We start from the raw sequence: 22910 nt of genomic DNA, 5'->3' as shown, positions 1-22910 counted from the left end.
CTGATTTAAAATAACAACGTGTAAATCATCAGTAGCAACAGCAGTCCTGAAGACAGGCAAGTGATTATGCTCTGTGTGTTTGGGGGCAGATGAAGTGAGCCCCAAAGGAAGTGGCTGCTGAGTCTCTGCTGGTTGCAGATGACTGTGGTTAGGAGTTTGAGGTGGCTCTCTCAGGTTCAACTCCCTGATGCCTTGCTGCTTGCCTGAGGAAGGCAGGCTGGCACTTGCTGAGAGATGCCTTTCCCAGTTTGGTAGCTGTGTGGGGTTTTCCCCCCTAATTGCATGTATCTGTGTCTGTGCAGCCATTTAGCTAGCAGGTCCATCTTTCTAGCAATGATTCATCACCTCCGAAGAAGGCAGGCCCCCTAGAATGCATCAGGTTCTTTGGAGCTGACATCTTTGCTGAAAGATTGAAGGTATTTGCTTATTAAATAAGCAATATTGGAATAAAAAATAATAAAAAAGAAAAGGTGTTAAGACTATGCCTAAAAAGAAGGCTTCTCCCTAACTTCTTTATTTTGCTAATGAGAGTAATTAACAGGACTCTGTGGTCTACCCTGGGAGCTTGTCAAAACTCCATCTTACTTGCTGTTGCTGTTAAATAGTATTAGCTGAATCATTCAGAAGAGCCGTGTTCAGTTTCCTTAAAAGATAACATCTTGATAACAGCTTTGTCACTTCTTGAGATATGTGAGAGGACCAGAGACAGTGGGCATTGAAACTGGGGAGGTTCCATATGAACATCAGGAAGTTTTCCCTTCACTGGGAGGGTGAATGAGCACTGGCACAGGTTGCCCAGAGAAGATGGAGTCTCCCTCCTTGGAGATGCTCAAAAGCTTTCTGGATGTGATCCTGGATAACCCATTTCAGGTGATTCTGCTTGAGGGGGATTGGACCAGATGCCCTCTAACTGAGGGCATCTCTTCCACCTTGAACCATTCTGTGATAATTTTACTAGGGTATTTTGAAGCTCAGTGTGGTTCAATTCTGCTTTTCAAAATCTTAGACAAACAAATTAATTTTTAAAAGCCAGCCAGGGTCTTGATCTTTTTTTCCAGTTTGGCTGTGCCTTAAAGTCAATAAGCAGCCTTGTGGTTGGGGTACAGGTCATCTCTTGTACAGCAGGGTGCTTCCATTGTTGGAGTAGGCTTGCTGTGGAGGATTGGTGATGTCTGTCTGAGACAATTTGAGTTTTAAAAAGAGCTAGAGCTACTGGGGTTTTCTAATTGGCTTGATACTGAAGTCAAGTAACAGCATTTGTATATGAAGAGAGGAGAATCTCTGCTAGATCTTGCCTTGTTATGGAACTCTAACAACCCTGTTAGGAAAGAAGAGTTAATATTTCTTGTTTGCTTTCTGGTTCAGGTCAAACAATGGAAGGAAAAGAGTTTAGGTGTTGGTCTGCAGGATTTTGTCATGTCTTGGCAAGAAAGACGCTTCTTTTTAATACGTGAATTCAGTAGATGTGCTCTTACTAGTGTCAACAAGTACTATTTAGTGAATAGAATGATGGACAACAAAGATGTATCATGGACCCTCATTTGCCTACAGCTGTTATATCTGTACCACTTCTAGGCTGAGAAAGCAGCCAGCTGGGTTTAGATTCCAGGAAAAATTTCTGTGCCAAAAATATCGAGTCAAAGTATTATGATTGATTCTTGTCTTCCTTAACTGAATGGCACTGATATTGTTTTACTGAGTGACCTAAGTAGGAAGTTAACAATTCATAGTTCTTACACTACTGCCACAGCTGCTGAAATTCAGGAAGTATAAAACAGATTCATTCTTTCCTGTTGTTTAAAAAGAAAAAGAAAACAAGGTATATCAGTGAGTTCACTTGCAGATTTCTTGCTCTCTTTCAAATCCACCAATTTCAACTGTAAGACATTAAACCAGAAGCACTCATAATTATATCTTTGTAAACCTTATAAAACTAAGGTTCACTTATTAAATATCTCCCAGTGCTTAGAGAGTGTCAAATTGTTGAGAAAGGAGAACTTGCTGGGGGAGGGAAGTGCTGCTGTGGATAAAGTAAGTTCTTGCCTTTTAGCTGATAGCCAGATTGTTTTGTTGAAACAAGCTTTTCTAACATCATATTTCTTAGAACAAGAATACAAATGCTTTGCTGAAATCATGTTTTTTCACTCACTAAATAAATACAGAACTTCAGATTCAGAGATAAGAGATTAGAATGTTCCACAGGATGGCTGAATCATAGCCTTCTCTCCACACATGGACACAATTTTACAGCTTATTTTCCTGTGTGTAATATTATATTGTACTTTACTACTTGAAGTTCAGCAGGATCAATGCTTGCACTTGAAAATCAACAGCAGAGCTATTGCCAGGATAACACTTTCACAGATGACACTTGCTGTTTGTTTGCTTGTTTTTGAAAGAAGAAAAAGGCTTTGACAAAGTGGCATATTTTATAAGTGTGGTTTATAATATTTTTTTTCCTTTATTGCCAGAACGCCTAAGTGCACAATATCACTTTCTTGTGCCGTGTCACGTGTGTGCAATTGTTGGTGTACTGAAGATCCCTTACAGATAATATTACATTTTAAAAGATCAGGTTTCAAGTAATGGGACACCTTTGAGTGTTTTTAAATGCATGCAAGTAATTGTTTCCACCAGAAAAGTTTAATAATCTGCTTTTAGCCCTAGTTGATTACATTGATAAGATGAGTAGGGAAAATGCAACTTCCCATTTATTTCTGGTTGTAGTATCAGCCACCTCTGTTTTTAAAGTGGATTTCTTAATCTCATAGTAATTTGGTGCTAGAACAGTGGCTGTACCTCAGTGACACCAAGTGACTGTTCTCACTTTGGGAGATAACAGCTTTCTATTTGAGGAGGCTTGGGAAATCTTGCTTTTGGGGCACAGCTCAGCATTTGAAAATATTGGTGTTTTCTTAAGTGTGGATGCCATTTCAGTCCTGGCATTCCAGCCATGAAAGGTCACATGGAACTACCTAACACTCCTTGTCAAGTGAGTTTGCATTATTTACTTTAATATGACTAGAATGCATGGTTAGCATAAACACACCCTTCTGTTCAGTGCAGGATGAGAGTTGTTTGCTCAAATTTAAATAGCAGTTCAGTCTCCAGAGCCCTTCTACAAAAGAATCATCTTTGCTTGCTGTTAAACGAATTTTGTGTTCTAAGCTAAAAAGAAAAAAGTTTGTCTCTTGACCATTAGAAAGATGCAATGCCTTTCTCACCACGGCCTGTCTCCCAGCACTCACATCTTGCAGAACCAGAATTCTTGAGGGATTTTCTTTCTTAATATCATTACTCAACACTCTGCAAGTGCATTGCTTCTTGATCTGCCTTGTGATGGCTTACTTAAGAAGAGAGATGGTACAGGCTGTGCATTTGTTGTACATTAATTTATTGATAAAATCATGCCTTATATTAGCCCAGCATAATGCACTTAAAACTGAGAGGAACAGTGGTACTCAGTAATGGAACTAGGGATGAAGGGCAGGGAAACAGGATTCTCTATTTTTTCTTAAATATTAATGTCCAAAACTTAAATTCTTCTCTTTTGATTCTGGTTTACCAACTTCTTTTTTATTTCCTTGTGGGGTTTTTTGGCCCTTGAAAATCATGAGGGTGTTTTGAGTAAACACAGCCAAGTCATCTTATGAAGCTGTTTTGCCCAGTCTTTGAATGCCACTGACACATTTGCATGCAAAAATGCTTTGTGAAATGTGGGAGTGCAGAAAAATTGCAAGGCATAGATGGGTTAGATCTGTGCTGGGATTGACTTTGAAGAAGGGAATTGTTCTATAATCTCCCACTTCCTCCTTGCATTGAGATTCTGAAGTGCTTGTTTCTCTGTGTCTGGGGAGTGTGGCTGTCTTTGGAAAGGCAAGGACATGCAAAGCATTGGCATCAAATCAAGAAGAAAATATGCATAACTTTCATTGTCAGAATTGATGTCATTGAAGCCACCTATTACTGGTAGCCTAAACACAGATTATAAAACCTAAACATAGATTCTAAAACATACCATTTCTGTTATCTACCACTTAAAAAAATTATATTCCTTAAAAAATACCCATAAAGACACACAAAAACTTTGCACAGAAGAAATACATGTAAGTGAGTAAAGATGAAGTAAATTCTTTTTATTAATGGAAACCTAAGAGTATTAAGGCAAGGTCAGTTTTCAGCCCAGATTAAATCAGCGATAATAACATTGGCAAGTGATATATAAAGACTTCATTGCTGAAGCTGGCTGTAGTGGCACATAATACAACTGGAAGAGAGTTCCTGGATTCTCATATTTAGTATTTGTTGCAGTCAATGCATTTGTATATTCCCTTTTGCAAAGTTCCCAAGCATCATCTTAAAGTAGTCAAAGCTTGTCTCATTGACAAATTATTTCAAAGCTTATGTGTTTGGACTAAAATTTTATTCCAGGATTCTGGCTAAAAGTACTCACAACCAGCTTGTTGTAACCTTCGCTGCAGTGTTGTTCTTGCCTCTCTGCTGGGGCTCTTCTCCATTCTCTGCAGCACAGTCCTTCCTGTCTTCTCAGGGGCTCCTCTTGGGCTCTCGACCCACCCCTATTTATTTCAGTTACCTTCACGAGCTACAGCTGCTGCCCAACTAAGGACCCTGCAGCTGCAGCTCGTTTGGAGCAACTCAGACCCACACAGGTCTTACAATACAACATATATTCAGGCCCCCACACCAGCTTGTATGCCCAGTTGGATAAAACTGGTATTTTCTTTCGGTATTTATAAGAGCATTTCCACCCTTTGTAAAGTGGTTTTCTCTCTGTTTTTGTAGGGGTGACTCTCTTTCTCCCAGTCAGTGAAGGAGACTTGCATTTAGATTTGAAGAGATGCAGGGAATCTTGTGATATGGCTGATTAGGTATGCTTATGGTACTCATTTCGGAACAATATTATGCTGTCAATCTTCCTTGCATAAACTTACATATATCTCACCTGTGTCTTAGGTGCTATTTTTAAATCTTCTGACCAGATTAGATACTGGCAGTGCCTTTTTTTGATGTTTCCCTACACAGCTCTGAAGGAAATGCCTTAATTTATGTAATGGGTAGCTCTTTTCTCTTTTCATACCTTCATTAATTTGGTAGTGTTGATCAGACACGTATTCCATGCATGTGAGTGCCTTCCTCTCCTTGGTCACTTCCCAGAGTCTCAGCAGGACTTGTCCTTGGCTTACTCCTTGGACCCTGACTGTGAAAAACGCTTGTTTTTAAAATTTTAAAAGTTTAATAGTAATAAAATGGTTATAAAAATAGTAATACGATTAGAGTAATAATAATTTGGACAATTTGAACTGGGACAATATGAGACAACAGAAACAAAGAGTTACGGAAGTCTGGGTACCTTTTTTTGGGTAGCCTAAGCCTGAAAAAGGACACCCGTTAACAGAGGATTAACCCTTAAAAACAACAGCCTGTTGCATATTCATGCATCTCACACATGATGCATAAATTCAATTCAAACACAGGATTCTGTCTGGTCAGCGTCAACTTCTTTCTCTTAATCCTGACGGTGTCGTCCTGGCTGTGTGAGGCTGGAAAAAGTTTGTTTTTCCTGATAAGAGAGCAATAAATTCTCTTTCTCTGAAAGATTTAGGTGTCCTGTGGCTGCTATCTCAGTGTGAGTCCTTGCTTTAGGAAAAAAAATGTATCCTACATAGCATAGTTTCTATTTTAACATTTTGTTATAACCTAAAACTATATTTACCACACTACTTAAGAGAATTAATACAGCATTACTTTCTAACACAACACATTTAATATTCATTTTAATATTTGCGAAAAGCCAATCATAAAATACACATTTTTCACACTGACCTTGCCTCCAGGGCTGATAAACTGCATTCCCTGTCACTGCTTGTGTTCATGTGGCTCCTCTCGCCTGGTGTCCTAGTTGTTCAGTGCATCAGATGTGCCTCTGTGCCTTTTGTCAGCAGCAACTTTTGGTAGACACCTCAAGTCCCTTATTAAATAAAACTAGCTCCCAGACAATTCTTGGCAACTTCTTCTGGTGATCCATGTCCAGCCTGATAATTTTTTATTGTCTGTGGCCAGTCAGTCACTTTGCAATTCTTCTACCAAATAAGATCCTTACTAACTTTTTTTAATTCAGCTGTTGTCGAGTCCAGATGTGATCTAAGATTTCTCCTGTTTGTTTTTAACTTTTTACAAAAAGTTACTCTGTTACTATTGACTGCATGGTACTGATTGTAGTAGGGCTGATGTCTTTTTACTTTTCTCCCCTCTGTTTCAATTCTAAAGACAGGTATTCCGTTTGTTGTCCTGCCATCAGAAAATATCTCCAACTGGGTTTTTTTCTCTGCTTTAGAAATACAGATTGTAGGTTTTAAATGATTTCATTGGCTCAATGTAAAGTAGACACAAAAGCTTGAGAATAAAATCAAAGTTTTATTTGCAACTCTATGCATAATCTGCCTTTTTTTTTTTTTCCAGAAATCTGCAGTGGTTTCATCTGTTTTTCTTCACACATGCTCAAGAAGATGTTACTTTTAATTTCATGCTGGTTTTTGTAGTTTCCAGGTCTGTTTCATAGTAGACATCCTATATTTATTTCTTTACTAAGATATTTTCACTTCCAGGTTACTACTTTACATAATTTCTATGAGGTATTGAAGAATTAGTTTCTAATTTTTAAATCAGAATTTTTTAAGCTGTAACTTCATTCCTGTACTTTACATCTGAGGTGCAACTTCTTTAATCAACTTGTTCTCTGTCTTTTGGGAGCTGTGGTGAAGTGCTTATCTAGTTGGGGCTATTTCATCTTCCAAGTTATGTACTGCATGCTGCATCCCATGAGGCATTTCCAGATTTGTTTATGCACATTTAATGAAGCAGCAACTCAGCATTTTCAGTTTAGAGAGTCTGAACTCCTCAATCTACATGACTACTTTAAACTTCATGTGAGTCATAAGTTAATCTCCTCTAATGCCCAACTCACTGGGATATTTTTCATTCTAATAAAATAAAGTCTGTAGCAGTGCTGGTTTCTTTGAATCTACTGCAGACTCTGAACAAGGCTGTCCTTTTTAAGTGTGCTTGGTTTTGGTTTGGTGTTTTTTGTTTTATTTTTTTTTTTACTCAGTTGTATTCTGTAAGTTCTCTTGCAATGGTGTGTTTGGGGTGTTTTTGGTTTTTTTTTAATCTATCACAATATTAAGTGGTGTATATTTGAACACCCCCTGCCTCTGTGGGCTTTTTTTGAATAGCATGTGCATTTCAATATGTTTTAGCCACTAAGATGCTGTTGTCCTTATGATATTTAATCTTGTATTTAATTCAGGTGCATTCGTTTTGTAGAGGAGGCCTCTTTTTTTGTAAGTACACAAATGCTTTAGAATGTTTGATCTCGTCATGCCTGTTTACCCGGGCAGACTGCGTGTCTGCCTGAACCCTGTTCTAATCTGTGCTAGGACTTTCAGCCCTTTATCAAACCATCAGAGATAAGTGTCCTTCTTGGTCACATTCTCATTTTCCTTTACTTGTGCCTTGAGGTTGGATGTGAGGTTGTGTGGGTGCCCAACGACTCTCACTTCTCACTTTCATCTGTAATTCCCTCCCTGGGTGTGTCACCTTCGTGGTCAGTGTCCTTGTGTCATAACTGAGAGTCCTTGAGCAGGAGAGGCCTGCTGAGTGACTCTGAAATGCTGTCATGTTTCACCCATCTTTCTCTCTGCTCATTATTTTAATGCCTTTTTATCAAGTCACTTGAGATATAGCTGGATCAATTGTTTGAAGTCCTGCCATATAAATAATCTCTAGAGTCTGTCCCCCCTCCTTAAGCAACTTTCTACACCCAGATAGAATATAGCTTTGAATCAGCAGGGAAATACACAAAGAGCAAGAGAGGAGGGGAAAGCCAATATATGTGAAAATGTTCACTTAAATGTGGCTTTTTTATATTTTATAAACATAAAAAGTGCCTCATGTTGCATTTAAGTGAGTGTAAATAATTAACTGAAAATTATTATACGTCATTTTCTTTCAGTCACAAGTACAGTAGTGGCTGTTGCCCAGGTTTATTGCTATTGCTACAGCTAAGGCAAATTTGCAGGTCATCAGATGCAGAGGAAAACATCTGGTAAATAAATAGATTCTGGAATTTGTCAGCATCTGGACTGGTCACATCTGTTTGATTTTTTTTTTCCCTTTTTTGTTCAGGAAAATATCTCTGAATAAACTTATTGTGATTAGGTAGAAGCTTCTGCAGGATGGTATTTATTTATTCTGGTGGATGTCATGTATTTACTCTGATGGATCTTCTTGTTTTAACATAATTGCTTTTGAATTAATGCTTTCATGACAATTTTGTGAATATTTAGGCCACAATTGTCCTGACCTGAAGCTGATAATGCCTTTTTTTTTTTTTTTGTGGCTTTTTTTATATACACGTGATTCTTAAGAGGGGAAGGAGTTACACTGTACATGTTCCAGTTTTGGAGAGGAGAGCACAATCTCTTCAGTATTACGGATGATGAGAAAACAAATTACCTTTTTGTGGTATCTTTTCCCTCCTGCTAATCCCCAGATCCAGATTTAGAGGCACTGTGTGTCTGTGCACCGTCGCTGCGTGCTTCCTTTCCGCTCTGATGCTGCAGTTGCCTTGGCTGATCTCCTCTGTTCCTCCCTCCCTTCGCTTGCGTGGGTTTGTCGCTTTTTTCTTCAGAGGCAGCATGTGGTGTGTCCCTGCTCTCTGCACCTCACAGGGTGGTTTCAGAGGTGGGGAGAGGCTGTTTGGTGCTCGGGAGCTGTGCAGCCCTGGCTGTCAGGCTGCCTGCCCTGGCCCTGCCTGGGAGCGGAATGGCTCAGCTCGGACGGGCCCCATGGAGTTCTGGGGCACTGAGCTCTGATTCATGGCAGCTAACACAGAGCTGCTCTATGACTATATTTATCCACAGTACAGGCATGATGTTTTGTACACTTTGGGATTTTTTTAACCTTCATTTGTTCCAAATAGTCTGTTGTGATGGGCAGAGTTTTAAAATAAAAACATGTTCAGATCTATTATACAAAGTGCCTCAAGTACTCATCCCTATTTTTGATGCTATTTATCCAAACTTTGATTTGTTACTTCAGGAGGAAGAATCTTAATGGGAATAAATGCCATGATTCTGTGCTTTACCAGAAGTTGGTAAATGAAGTCTGTGCCTGCGCTGACAGTAGGGAGCCTTTCTGTTCTGGGGCAGCTCAGCTAGCAGCAGAGCACAGATTTCCCAGTGCAGAGCAGCAACATGACAGGAGACTTGCTTTAAAACCTCTCCTAAACAGCAAACAGACATAGTTCCTTTAACCTGTTCTATTCAGCCTGGTCTGCACCTCACAAATGGTAGGTCAGAGGGCAGAAAATCAGTGGCATTCTACCTTTGGTCTTGTTCAGTGTCATAGGTACTTCTTGGCAGCCCTCCAGGCAGTGTCTCTAAAGTGCTTGCACAGCTCTAACACAGCCAGTCCTGGAGTTTTACAGCTCAAGTGAAGGGCCAGGTAATGTGGCATTTGGTGATTCATATGGTCTGGTAAATACTTTATTTTCAATAAGTAGCATTATTCTTTTTTTCCCCACTCAGTAAAGGAGAAAGGGATGGATGAAACCAGAGAGAAAATAGTAAGATGGTCAGATGACAGTTTGGGGGAGAGAACAAAGTTTGGAGTTCTGGCCTGAGGGAAAGTGGGAAGACTTGTCATTGCAGCAGTTGTTACTTTTAATGTAACTCCATGGATTGTAGAAAAACTGTGAGCACTTTAATTACGTAATGACCTCTAAAATGAAGGTGAACAGAAATGCTGAATTCATAGAACACTTTTCTAAGCTGTCAGCCAAATTTTCTGAGTGAAACCCGTTATCAGCGCAGAGAGAGGAAAATGAAGCTTGCTATATGGAACTTTTTGTTACATTTTTTGAGATCTTTATTGGGTATTAGAAGGCAGAGGAGAGAATTTGTTTCATGCCTTTATCAGAGTGCTGCAGTCTCTGCTGTTCCAGCAGATTTTGGAGCCTCTCATGCAAGCTGTGCCAATCCAGTGGCTGCAGGGAAGGGGCAGGCTGTGGGTGAGTGTGTAGGCTTGCTCCTCTTGCTGCCCCGTGGTGCCAGTGAGGTGGCACAGGAAGAAATGTGTGGGCACCACAATAGCTTGCTGGCAAAGATACATCTTTGACTGGAAGCACAGGACAAGCAAGATTTACAGTCTGCTAATAAAGCAGCAAAATGGCTTAGCTTGAAAAGGTATGCATGCTTCCATCACCTGCTGTAAGTGGAAGCAGAGTGGTGGAACAGGGAAGCATTTGGTCTCAGGAAAAGCAGGAGTTCTGAATGAGTGCTGGGGACTAATGTAATCATCCAAATGGTTTGCTTCCTGCCTCTCTGTGCTAGCATGCCACTCTGTATGCCTGGCTGCTTTTTCTAACAAGAAGGTTTTTCCCTCCTTGAAAGACAGAAAAGCTGAGGGGGAGCTATTAAATTCCAAAAGCTATATTTAGCTGGGAGCAATTAAAGCTAGCACTGTATAATGACACTTGAGATTAGCTTATCCATCAGGCAAACAGTAAGATTTTAATGTTTGGTTTCAGTCAGACTTGGCTTTACTGTTAACTTCTGCTTACATTCATGAAATTACACATTTTAGAAGGTGTGTCTGGTGCAGGTTGTTCTGGAGAAGTTATTTGCTTTCTTACCCTTCCCACTTTGTTCCTACTTCCATTTTCAGTGTAAACCCTGTAGTCCCGTGTTGCTTTTGAAAGAGAGAGTTCTGCTCTACCCTCCAGTCACCAGATGCCTGGTTTGCTCTTTTCATCATCTTTATGTTTGCAGCATGTTGGTGCAGTGAAATGACTCTGCAAACACTCTGGCTAAAAATTTGGCTTTTTCCTTCTTCAGTTATTAGTGGAATTCATTTTCTACTCTAATTTCTCTCTGTAGTGGTGTTGCTACTGGCTTTAGTAGAACATGCTGAGGGCATAAATGGCTAACTTTGAGAAGGGAGGGAACTGGCTGGTTCCTCCCCAAGAGCCCAGTTCTGCTTGATGCAGTCTTACACCAAATTGCAGTCTATTGCCAGACTGAGTCTTTGTTACACTCCTGGTAGGCTCTTCTGGAAACTGTTAGAAATATTAGTCCTTCCTTAGGACTAATACAGTACAAACCAGCTTAATTAATTGCTGTAGATTTGTTAAAAGGTCACTTATTGCATGTTCATTCTTTTTTTTCTCTCGGGTACCGAATAATTAATTTTCTCCATTCTGCATTAAATGAACATCCCTCTGTGATGCTCACATGATCTATGGCTATCCACTGCCAGATCTGTTTTTTGCTCAGTTTGTTCTTCTATTCCAGTGCATCAGGCTCTAGAGTTTTTCTGGTTTAATGTTCTTGAGTATGTCTGTACAACTATGGGTTACTTTTTGTTACATAGGCACAGAAAAAGTTAAAAATCAACCAGCAGTGCTGTTAAGCTAATCTTGATTTCCCATTTTAGAATTTTTGTACCTGTGTTGCAAAATATTCAGAAACAAAATCATAGGAGTGCTCCTTTACGTTCACTGATCAGAAGAGATCTCTTGAGTGCAGTGGTTTGGGGACCAAGGGGGAACATGGGGCCTTTTTTGGACCAGCAAACTGTTGGGGAAATTTCATTTTGGAAGGAGGAAAACATGATGTCTATGCAAAAATGGGGAAAGACTGTGGAATGGCAAAGGCATCACTTGGTTTTATGGGGTGCCTAAGTGGTTGTTGCCTTGGCTTCCTGAGCTGCTGATGGCCTAAGGTGCCCAGTGAAGGATGCTTAGGCTGTCTCCTTATGTCTGTCATTTTCCTTTAGGGTCCTTCTAGGGTCCCTCTTACTTCAATACGATATGTGATATACTCCTAGTAACTAACGTAGTTCTTTGTAACTGGTATCAGATAATTTTTTTCACTGTTTTTCACTGTTTTTCTTACAGTGTTCATGCAAATAGCACAGAGAATTAAAGGCACAAATTTTTCAGAACTAGCTTGTTGGGGTTTTTTTTTTTGAAGGCTTTTTGTAAGGTTATTCTGTTGCCTTAGCCATGAGAAGTTTTTAATATATGATTACTTGGAAGTTTTGAATGTAGAACAGCTTAATTTTTGAGTTACTGGGAAAAATGCCAGCCATAGATTTGGGAAAGTCTGAGTAATAAAATCATAAAGCTGGTTCATCGCTCAAATATGTTGTTATTTCAGCTGCCTCTGCCCACTGCATGTTCCTACAGGCTAAAAATGTCAATAGGCTCTTATATTAATAGCTATTTTAGGACTCTAATCTTAAAAAGCAGTACAATGAAAGAACCTTAAATTAATCAAAAATATCAAAGTTGACACATCAAGTGTTCTTTCTTACTCTAGTTTAAAAAACTTCCACCCTTAATACTTAGATGATTAAAAATACACAAGTTCATGTGTTCAATTATCCTAAAATTAAATCACAGATGTTTAAGCTACAAACCAGATGGGAACAGTGGCATTTTTAGGAATCGATATAGAAGAAGCAAGAAATTGAGTGTAAAATGTGAAATTAAGAGATATTAAATGTAGACAGATGATAGGAGAAGGCAAAAGTATAGCTCAACACTGAGTCGAAAATAGGGAAAAGAATTTCCTTTTTCCTTGGAAAATATGTGAAGACTGTAAGAATAATATTAAATAAGGGCAGTAATGTCAATTCAAGAAATGCAGAAGAATTTAATTTCATTACTGAATTAAAGCTGTAGTCTATGACAGTATGTAGAAGTAATAGCTAAGAAAAAGTTAAATGGTAACAGTAACTGAAATTCAAAACTGTTATCACAAGTAATTTGAAGAATTCTCTTTTTCTCGATTTTGGAGAAAGATCAGGAAAGCCTGAGCCTCAGAGAAAGCTTAACAGTGTGCTAGTTTTTATAAACAGTATGTGGTAGTCAGACACTGGTTTGTCTGGGGCTGATTGATTGCAGACTTTTGGAAAATTTATCATCAAGCTGATATGGGAACTGACTCGGGGCAATAGAAATTCAAATCTAATAATTGGAATGAAGGACCATGCAGTCCATGAATATAAAGGCAGACTAAACCATTGTTCCTTTTTAGCTGAAATGGAGCATGTTAAACTTTGTCATAATGTCTTTTTGGTAGTGTTCATGTTGTACAGAAAAGTCTTGCATGTTTCTAAAACTGTAAAATTGGATGGTCCTCAAAAAAAGTGCATTTGACTAAACATCAAAGCCCTGTGTTAGCTGCTTCAAAGCAATGGCTGAGTAATGTTACAAGTTTGTAAAGAGTAGTACCCCGGCATCTATTTCTGTTCAAGATTCTTCTTTCTCATTTTAGTGCTGACAAGGTGTTTGGGTGGGTTCCCCACAGCCTCAGTAGCGTTACACACTTGTGCAGAGTTCTGCATCTTTGGAGAAAGGAGGGTTTCTGTTACAAAATGCATTGCTCTCATACTGTATTAGTAGACTAAACACAACTTGCTTAATTATATGCAAGAATGTGGGTAACCTGAATTTTTAATGCATATTTTTAAGGGAAAAAAAGTCACCTGTAGATGCTGTAATTTAGGGAAATGTTTTGGGAGGGGAGAATACACAAAAATCAAGGCAGAAAATTTTTCAGCTATTCATATATCCTGCTTGTTACTTCCCTTGTGCTTCTCAGGTATGAAAGGACAATGCAGCAGGACATTTTATTTCTCATCTGATTTTTTTGGTTTGTTTTTCAGATCCAACACAAGACTCATGTGAGCTTGCCACATCTTGCCCAATGGAATAGCTCATCCTTTCACTTCTGTGAGAGAAGAGATTTGGATTCTTCCTGGTGGCAGTGATCCTACCCAGTCACTGTAAGTCAGCCATCCTTCTCTCACAGCTGTGTTGCCCTCCTTCTGGGAAAGAAGAGGTTCAATTGCTGTGGAGCCTTCTAGCCTAGAGAGAGCATGATCACAGAAGCTGTCTAAGAAGCTTCCTGGTATGAAGAATCACTCAGTCAATGGAGAATGGGAGGGGTCTGCAGTGTAGCTGAGAAGGGGCAGCAGTTCTTCCCCTTTTGGGGTAAGACGTGGTGCTTAATTAGATGTCTAGAAGAATAGAAGAAAGTAACAAAGAAATAGAATAGGTAAGCCTGAAGTTGTGCTTATGTAACCTTTTATTCTGCAGAAGGGTAATTGTTCAAAAATACCTCAAAGTTCTGTTACCTTTGAGGGAAATGGGGAAAAAATACCAATTGTTGGGTTGTACTGTGTTTGGGCTCCCTTCAGTCCAAGGCTTTGGGGTTTTCACTGATCACCCACTGAGTCAGGAAGGGGGACTCTCACCCACTGCAGCACTGGACTGTGTGGTTTGTGTCTCATTCTGAATGCTCTCTTTAGACTGCAGCCAAATATAGGACTTGGGTAAGGTTGAGATTATGTTATCAGTGACATTGAAAAACTTCTTGTACTGCTGGTGGGATTTTTTGCCTGAGTGTTCACTAATTGTGAGATTTAGCACTGGGAGAAAACTCTGTCCTGAGTCATAATTCCACGGCACTTGTGGCATTTTATCTTCTCTAATAGTATGTAAATGTAGTCACAATGCATTCTGAATACTTAACGATTTCTCTCTTGGTGTAGAAATGTTGATAATGTATTTGAACTTTCTGGCTAGCTGCTTGGGCTGCATTTCAACTTTTAATGTTTGTATTTGTGCATGTGTTTATGAATATATCTATTCTTGTCCTTTTAAACCTGTAGGGACTAGATTAGTATTTTAGAGCACATAAGCTGGTTAGGATATTTTAGGCCTTATGTGCATGTAATTTACATATTTTATTGCAGTTTTGGAAGGCTGGGTGCTCTGAACTTTGCAGTTCTTATAGTCCTGTGCATAAATTGATGTTTTTAAAGTCAGTCTTGATAGACTTACGTGGATGTCATACTTGTAGACCAGAATAGAGCACTGCTGTTTGCACTAATTTCGTACTGCATTTGCACCTTTGTTTGTCCTAATCACTGTTTAAACTTGGTGAATTTTTAGGCAGAATCTCTGTTTCTCTTGTGAGCATGTAAAAGGTATCACTAGCTCTGTGGTGCTCAGGAGGAACTTGGTTTCCTCTGGAAAGCTGGAGATGAGTCATGAGAACTGAAGTACAGAGCAGGCACAAGGACTGAATCTTTGCTGGATGTGACTGCTGTAAAGCACATTAAAAACCACATATGTTTTCAGCTTCTCTAAATTAGAAGCTGTAAAGGTGTCAGTGGAGGAGAGCAAGGAGTAGAAAATACTTTCACTTGGTTGTTTCTGTTGGTAGGTACTGCCATGCTGCTCCAATGGGAGGTGCCCAGTTGCATAGGATCCTTTTACCTGTGAAGATAGTGGAGTTTATCAACACTATTATAAAACAGCTCACTGATAAAGTTGGGAAGTTTTATGTTTAAGTAGCAAGCCAAAGATTTTTTTATTGCCTAATGACTTTCAAAACATTTCTGTACGAGGCAGAAATGAACACAGACCTGCCCCACCCCAGTGTGCATCGTGTGGCAATTTTATTTACAGAGGGGGTTCCTGTGGAACAGATAGGCTTGTGAATTCACATGGAGTCATACAGGAAACCTGTGAAAAACTCTGGCCAAGACCTTATCTGCTTGTCCTTATCTTTCCAGTGTTCCCCATTGAAAGGCAGCTTGGATATCAAGGGTGGTAGATTCACAGGATACAGAACTGACGGCATTTAAACAATTACAAAAAGGGAATTTTTCATTGCTCCTCTAACAGTGGCAGCAGAATACTGAAATGAGAATTAGGATTTACTTTAACAGTAATACTTCCATTTCCATACTGATGCAGTGCAATCCTGTTGGTGTATGTTCTTGGAATGCATTAATAATTTGTAACACCCTGTTTTTGAGATACATTAAATCTCACATTGACACATGGAATGATTTCACTAAATAGCTCTGTGTCTTTTGAAAAAGGAAAGAAACAGTAGCTGGTGCTCAAAGTGAATTCACCTTTAAGTGGCTATTTAAATTCATTTTTACAAGCTTGAAAATTGAATCTATGGCTGTTACAGAAGCAACTTCCATGTCACTAAGCCCTTAGAGGAATTCTTTACTGCTCTCCCAAATATAGGAAAATATAGTGAAAGAATGATCCCCAGTCCACATTTTTTTTTTTTTAAAGAAACTTCATGGAAAACCTTGTGTATTCTGGTCTTTGTTGGTATTTTCTGTTAGTTTTGCCAACCTAAAATTCCCGCCTGCGTTCTTTGGTACAAATATTATGTACATCGACTATTTGGTTTTATCTCACTTGTGAAAGATATTTAATTTTACTTTTTAAGCTGAATATCAGCAGCTCAATGCTGTCTGCTGCTCTTTACTAATAGTGTTATATGAAAAACTCTTCATACAGAACAAAATTCTCTGTTAAAATACATCATTTAATACTTCCTCTGAAGGAAAAAGAGGCCAAATCTTAGCATGCATATGCTTGTAAATGCAAAAATAATATATGTACAACCCTAGTTTTTGTGTACAAGCTCAGAACTATAAATTTAAGCCACTTCTCTCAGATGTGTTTCTTTTGGAATTACCTATGAATATTTGTACTAACTTGTCCAGTGAATAGTAGCATAGGTAAACCTCCTCCAAAAAAACGTGAAGAAGGGAAGAAAAAGCCTGTTTGTTAACTTCTTGTCTCACTAGTGGCTATTGAAACAGATCAGTTTTGTTATTTTTTAAGACCAAAACAAACTGTTACAGCTGAGTATAATGGATTGCATCTGTGACTGGGAGAGGTGAATAAGCAGGTTACCTACCTTATAGAAAGCATAATTTGTATATTTTAGTTTTATTCATAGATACTTTGGTATAAAACAGAAAACACCTGTTTAGACAGAGGAACTGTTTGAAGCAAGCAGACTGATGATTTTATACAATCTCAGAATAAAGTCATTTTTAAAGACTTGTTTCAGTAGAAAATAAGTGTGAAATTACAAAAAGGTGAATGAAATATACATCATAAGACAGCAGGGTATTATTTATCCTTTAAATGCATCTTTTAGGGCAAATTGTTGCTTGTGCCAAACGTGTCAAGCTGATGTTTGGCTCGAGGTGGTGTGACAAGGTTGTGAGCTCCTCAGCCCTGTGGTGCCAAGGTGACAGACCATTCTCCCTGGATTAAGGGCAGACTATGCCACACACATGCAAATTCAGGTCTTTTTAATAGTTACTGCTTCCTACTTTGGCAGAGACCATGAACTTTAAGTGCTTGGAGTAGCTAATTAGCATAGCCAAAAGTAACTTAGGAGATCATGAGTCTTGTCTCCTGTTATGGAAACTTTCGATTCCTTAAGCTCAAATGCAGAGAAAAGTAGCAACTGCTGTGTGTCTGGTTGTTCCCGAGACAATCAGCTGGGTCACCCTTCCCATTTCAGCAGTGGGAACAAGTTGCCTTCTTACTGACATTGCAGTGAGGATTTTATGAAGTGAGATTCTGCGTTCTGCTTACAGAAAGTGATACAGATAGTCCATATTCCTACACCAGTGAAAATGTTTGCATCACACCCTCGCTGAGCAGAAGCATGCACTTTTCATGAACTCAATCCTCTGATGTACAGAATTTTTTGCTTGGAAAAGCCAAAAGAACTTGCATCTTCTTTTAAGAGTAACTCTAAGAGACTATCTCTGTCTTTTAGTAAATGCTTGAACATGTGCTTCTCCCAGACTTATCTTTTTTTAAAAAAGATGGATTAGATTTTTCCTGTCTTTGCTTATGTAGACTCTGGTAATTTATTTGTCCACCACCTGAAGAATAAAATAAAGAAATAATATTAAAGAAATAATAGAAATAAAGCCACAGATACATCAGAAGGCAGAATTGTCATGTTTCAAAGGTGGCCTTTGAAATTAATTATGATCAACAGCTGTATAGCTTCAGGGCTCTTATGTGCAAAAGAAATGCAGGAGGGTGGAAGAGAAGGTTGCTGTTGTTGTCGGTGGGCTCCTCTAGCGTAGTAATGAGGATGTGAGACTGAATCCCCAATGCTGCCATGTGTAACCGTAAATGAGGGATGGATTTGGCCTCTAGTCACTGCTGTTTATTCACTGATTCCCAGTTTATTTGCCTTATACTCACATTTGCTTCAGGGAAAAGGTCATATTCTTGTTTAGTTCATAAGGCAGGTTCTCATAGTGCCAGGTACTTGAAGACAAAATGAAAATGAAATTGTTACCTTAGGTTGGAAAAGACTTCCTGCTAAGCAGAAAAATATTATGATTTTTGAAGTAGTCACTTCTCAAGGAGAAATAAAGATTAAAGGCTGAGTAAAATGTTAACAGTATAATTTTTTGAGCTACATGTATAAAGCTGAGTGGCTTTTTCAGTTTCAATCAGTGGGCTTCTCTTACATCGATGTGTTTAAGTTTTATCCTTGTGTACTTTCCCAAGAATGTAATGTCGTAGATTTTTTGTTGCACTTCTTATCAAACCATATAAGAGGGATGGAAAATGGACAAACCTGGTGAAGTATAAGTATCAATAGTGATGAATAGAGATATTTTTATGCAAATGTAAAATCTGCAGCATTTGTTTAATGAGTTTCTTTAACTTACCTGACTTTATGCATCTCACTCACAAAATGTCTGTTGTGGAGACATGCGCATAGCAAGAACTTTTCAGAATAGAAGTACATTCTCACATCAGCTTATGTTTCAAGAACATTAACATTCTGAGAGAAATCCAGGAAAGGTGTTACCTGGTAGGAAGTAAAACACACTGGTAACTTGGAGACACAATAGTGAGTATCAGAGTAAGGATGGAAATAAATTGATGATAAAATGATGGTGATAAAATAAAATGGTGAAAATGCTTTAAGAAGCCTTCAGTGCAGCAGCATGTTTTACTGTGACTTTCACTGCTTTTACCTTCAGAGAAGTCCAGGTGACTGCTCTGTCTTCAGATCTGGAGGAGACTTTGGCTCTGCTGCTGTATTTTTGAAGAATGGCAAGTTATTAAAGAAAGGAGAAGTTTTTGATCTAAGACCAGATTTCATATGACGCTTTACCTTGAAAAGTAGCAAAAATTTCATTTTTTTTCCCCCTCTTAAGTCATGCCCATGGTATGTTTGTCCCCTGGAGTTTTTTACTTGCAGTGCTTAAATATCTGAACAATTTGATGCCTGTCCACAGGTGTGCTTGAATATACTTCAAGCTGTATTTTATTTTAAACAGCAGGAATTATGCTTTCAGAAAAATCAAAGAAATTCAAGTTATTATTCTACTATAGAAGTCTAATAATAAAGGATTGATCAAAATGTTGATACTAGTCTTTCTGTTGCACAGCATTTGTTTGGAACTTCTAACAAGCTGTCAAATGATCCAAAAAGAAATAATTTTAATTATTGGGGGCACTTACATTAGCTAAAAGGCAGAAACTCTCAGCTGCTTGAATGGTCCAGAGGCAGCAGTACTCACTGTGGTGACAGTGGAAAAGCTGTGTGCTTCTGGCTGAGGGACACCAATGGAATTTGGTGTTGGTGATGACAAGGAGGACTGGAGAATGGCCCTGTCCCTTTGTGTGTGATTTTTTCTTTTAATACCAGTTTTTATTGGGCAACAACTCTGCTTCTAAAGATTTCAACTGTTAATGTTGTTTCTAACACATTGTGATGAGTCACATGCCACTACCTGCTTGCTTTTATTTTTTTTTTGTCACCACTGGACAAGATGATAGTAACAGGTGGTTAGCAAAGCAAAATGTACCCTAAGAAAAGCTTAGTTTATAGCTTTACCCTTAATACCATTCAACATCTGGCCAGCAGCTTTTGAGGGAAAACCTTTGTTTCAGGAGAAATAGGAAAAGCATTCATTGTTTAGTTCAAGCTTTGGGACTCTGAAGGAAATTGGATTTTCCACTCTATGGAGTGAGACAGGCTGTAAAATCTAGAACTTAAAAGTTCAGTGGGTTTTGATTTGTCATGAGGGTAGTATAAAATAAACATTTTCTATGCCTGTAATTGGCTGTTTGTTTTATCTTACACAAATTATAGTTTATACTTCACCTTTAACATTTTACATGTGGTTTATGTTTTGAGCTAGAATTGTTGGTTTTTTGTTTGCTGGGTTGCCTTTTTTTCCTCTTTTTGTTTTTTTGGTGCCATACAGCTATTGAGGAAATCTAAAAGAAGGCACTAATTAAGAGGTGGTGCTGGCTAAGTGACAGCTGTTAAAGGCATGATTCAGCATCTCCTGCTGCAACTAGCTTCCCCTGCAAGTTGTGAAGTCTCAATCTATCCTATCTTTGCAAAATCCTTGGTGAAGTGCAGGTGACCAGGGTGCAGGGGCTGTGTGGTGGGTTGGCACCGCCTAAGCCGCCCTGTCACTCCCCTCAGCTGGATGGGACAGAGAAAATGGAGTGGAAGGCGCATGGGTCAAGGTAAGGACACACAGAGATCACTCAGCAATTGCTGTCATGGGCAAAACTGAGGGAAATGAATGTAATTTAATGCCTGACAAATATGGGGTCATGAGAAATAAACCCAAATCTTAAAACACCTTCCCTTTACCTCTCCCTTCTTTCTGGGCTCAACCTCCAAATCCTTTCCTAGTGAGCAGGGAGTGGGGAATGAGGGCTGGAATCACATCATCACACATTGTCTCTACTGCTCTTTTCTCCTCAGGGGAAGGGCTCCTGACTCTCTTGCCCTGCTCCAGGATGGGGTCCCTCCCATGGGAGACACTCCTCCAGGAGTTCCTCCTTTCCATGCACTGCTGCTCCAGCATGCAGAGTCACAGAACTTGTGCAGTACTTCTGAAATGGGATTGTGGCTTTAGGCTGGAGGCCCTTTTAACAGTACCTTGTAAGAAACAAGGAACCACTAATGCCATCTTTGCCTGGGTGGCTGGCTCTGTGTGGGATGCTCCAGCTGTGCTTCCAGGCTATTCACTGCAGACTTGGACTCAGTGATCCTTGTGGGTCCCTTCCAACTCAGAGTATTCTGTGATTCAATTGTCACTTGTGGGAAGATAAATTCATGGGTTTTTTTCACTTACATAACCATGCATCACATTTCATTTAACTTATAGCCCAGAAATCTGACTGTAATGCACTCGATATGATGTGTGCATTTAAAACACAAAGGCACTGTCATAGAGAAAATAAATGTGCATAGTAAGACTTGATTAAAAAGGGATCAGTAACACTTGAACAAGGTGCTAGTATCACTTCAGATGCATATATAGAAAACATGAGTATCAATATGCAATATACCAATATATCACTATACCTATACTTTGCATAGGTATTGGAAATGAAACAGTTTTAGGATCACCAAGAATTATGAGGTTTGCCATGGAAATGCAGCAGAAGTTCTTAGCCTGATGGATGGAACAAAGCTGGTGAAGGTGTATTTGGAAAAGAGGAAGGCTGCAGACTCCCTGAATGCCCACCTGAGGCAGATGGCAGGCTGATTGACCTGGGTACAGGGGCCAGCTCAGAAGGCCCAGCCATGCAGGTGCTGAGGGAAATGTCCAGATCTGAGTCTCTGCAGTGAGTCAGAGCTCAGGGGCCTCTGCCTTTGCTTCCAAATGTGCTGCCATCAGTCTGGTGTAATCTAATAGGCAGTGACCTTTAATTGCCTTTTGGCCTTGTGGCATCAAGCTGCTACTGCCACAAATGACAACCAGTAAAATTCCTCTCATTAGACAGCAGTGAACAAGGGTTAACATGATAGGAAGATGTATTTTCCTTTATAAAGAATATTTCATTGCTATCACAAAAGCATCCATATGACTGCATGTGTTTGAATTTCAGAGTATTCTAAAATTGTGAAAAGTAGCATTGTTGCTACTTACCTATTTAAGCTAGCAGTTGCAAAGAACTTCTAGTTCAGTATGTTTAAAGGAAGATCAAATGGAAGACTGCTGAGTGGTTTTGGATAAATTGTGGCAACTCAGTTTGGATTGTTTGCTTTCACCTGATTTATTTAATTTGCTACCTGTGAAATACCCTGTTTCTGTCCATGGGCACATGAAGGCTCATTTATGTTGCTGGAATAATGTCTCTCTGTTTGCCCAGCTGAAGAAAAATCAGGCCTGCAGCATCCCTGAAAGTGGTTCAGAATCTAAAAAACAGTGGTTGCTTATGTACAAAATGTTAATTGTCACTCTGCTCTCTTCAGACATAACTAATGTGTGACTTAATTTAGATATGTTAAACTGAGAATCATTATGTTCACAGGGGAAGTAACGCATTTGTCACATGTATTTACTTTCTCATGCTTAATGCATGACATCCAACTTGACAATTCCTGCACTTGTTGGTGAGTTTAAGCTCCTTAGATTTACTGTGTAAGGTGGTTAAGCTGCTGGTTTTAACTTCCAAATGCCTAATGCTTTTTCCATGTCCTCACCTAGCTCCAGAAAAGTATCCCTGGCATGGGCAATGGGGCAGGGAGGAAGACAGAGAGAAATTGAGCTCTTCAGACTGCTAAAAGGAAATGTGAACTCTGAGCTATTCGTGAAGTCCTCAGGCAAAATTAATATAAAGTCAGATTCCTGTGCACAAGGCAGCAGCATTTATTGGAAGCTTTAATTATTTTAAAGCACTGTATGCTGGATTTGTATGAACAATCTGTAAGAACAAATAACAGACTTGTCAAAATTAGTTGCTGAATGCCATGGGGAGCAGAAGCAAATTTACATTCCAATTTTGGGAACAATACTGAAATTTTGACTAGCTTGGCAGTTGGTAATAGGTCAAAATTTGTATTTCTGGGAATGCTATCATTTATGTGAAAGAAAAATGTGAAGTGTGAAAGCTGTTACTGCAGGTTTGGGTCTAAATGAGCTTCACCTTAGGGTAGCTGTTTTAGGAAGCATGAAGATGCAATCAGCTTTCACTG

At 39.1% G+C, this 22910-nt stretch overlaps 1 protein-coding gene across 4 annotated transcripts in view; it reads left to right on the top strand.

Moving 5' to 3' along the window:
* The window catches only part of OSBPL3 (oxysterol binding protein like 3), an 89008-nt gene that overhangs the window by 5898 nt on the left and 60200 nt on the right, over positions 1 to 22910 (top strand). For all 4 annotated transcript variants that reach the window (XM_064704503.1, XM_064704501.1, XM_064704502.1 and 1 more), the window contains exon 2: positions 13753 to 13872. The gene's annotated coding sequence lies outside the window, so the exon portion shown is untranslated. The remainder of the gene's footprint in view (positions 1 to 13752; positions 13873 to 22910) is intronic.

The sequence above is a fragment of the Zonotrichia leucophrys genome, chromosome 2 (assembly GCF_028769735.1).
Source record: "Zonotrichia leucophrys gambelii isolate GWCS_2022_RI chromosome 2, RI_Zleu_2.0, whole genome shotgun sequence".
Taxonomy (NCBI): Eukaryota; Metazoa; Chordata; class Aves; order Passeriformes; family Passerellidae; genus Zonotrichia; species Zonotrichia leucophrys.
The sequence above is the reverse complement of the archived record's forward strand: the minus strand, read 5'-3'. Positions and strand labels throughout refer to the sequence as shown.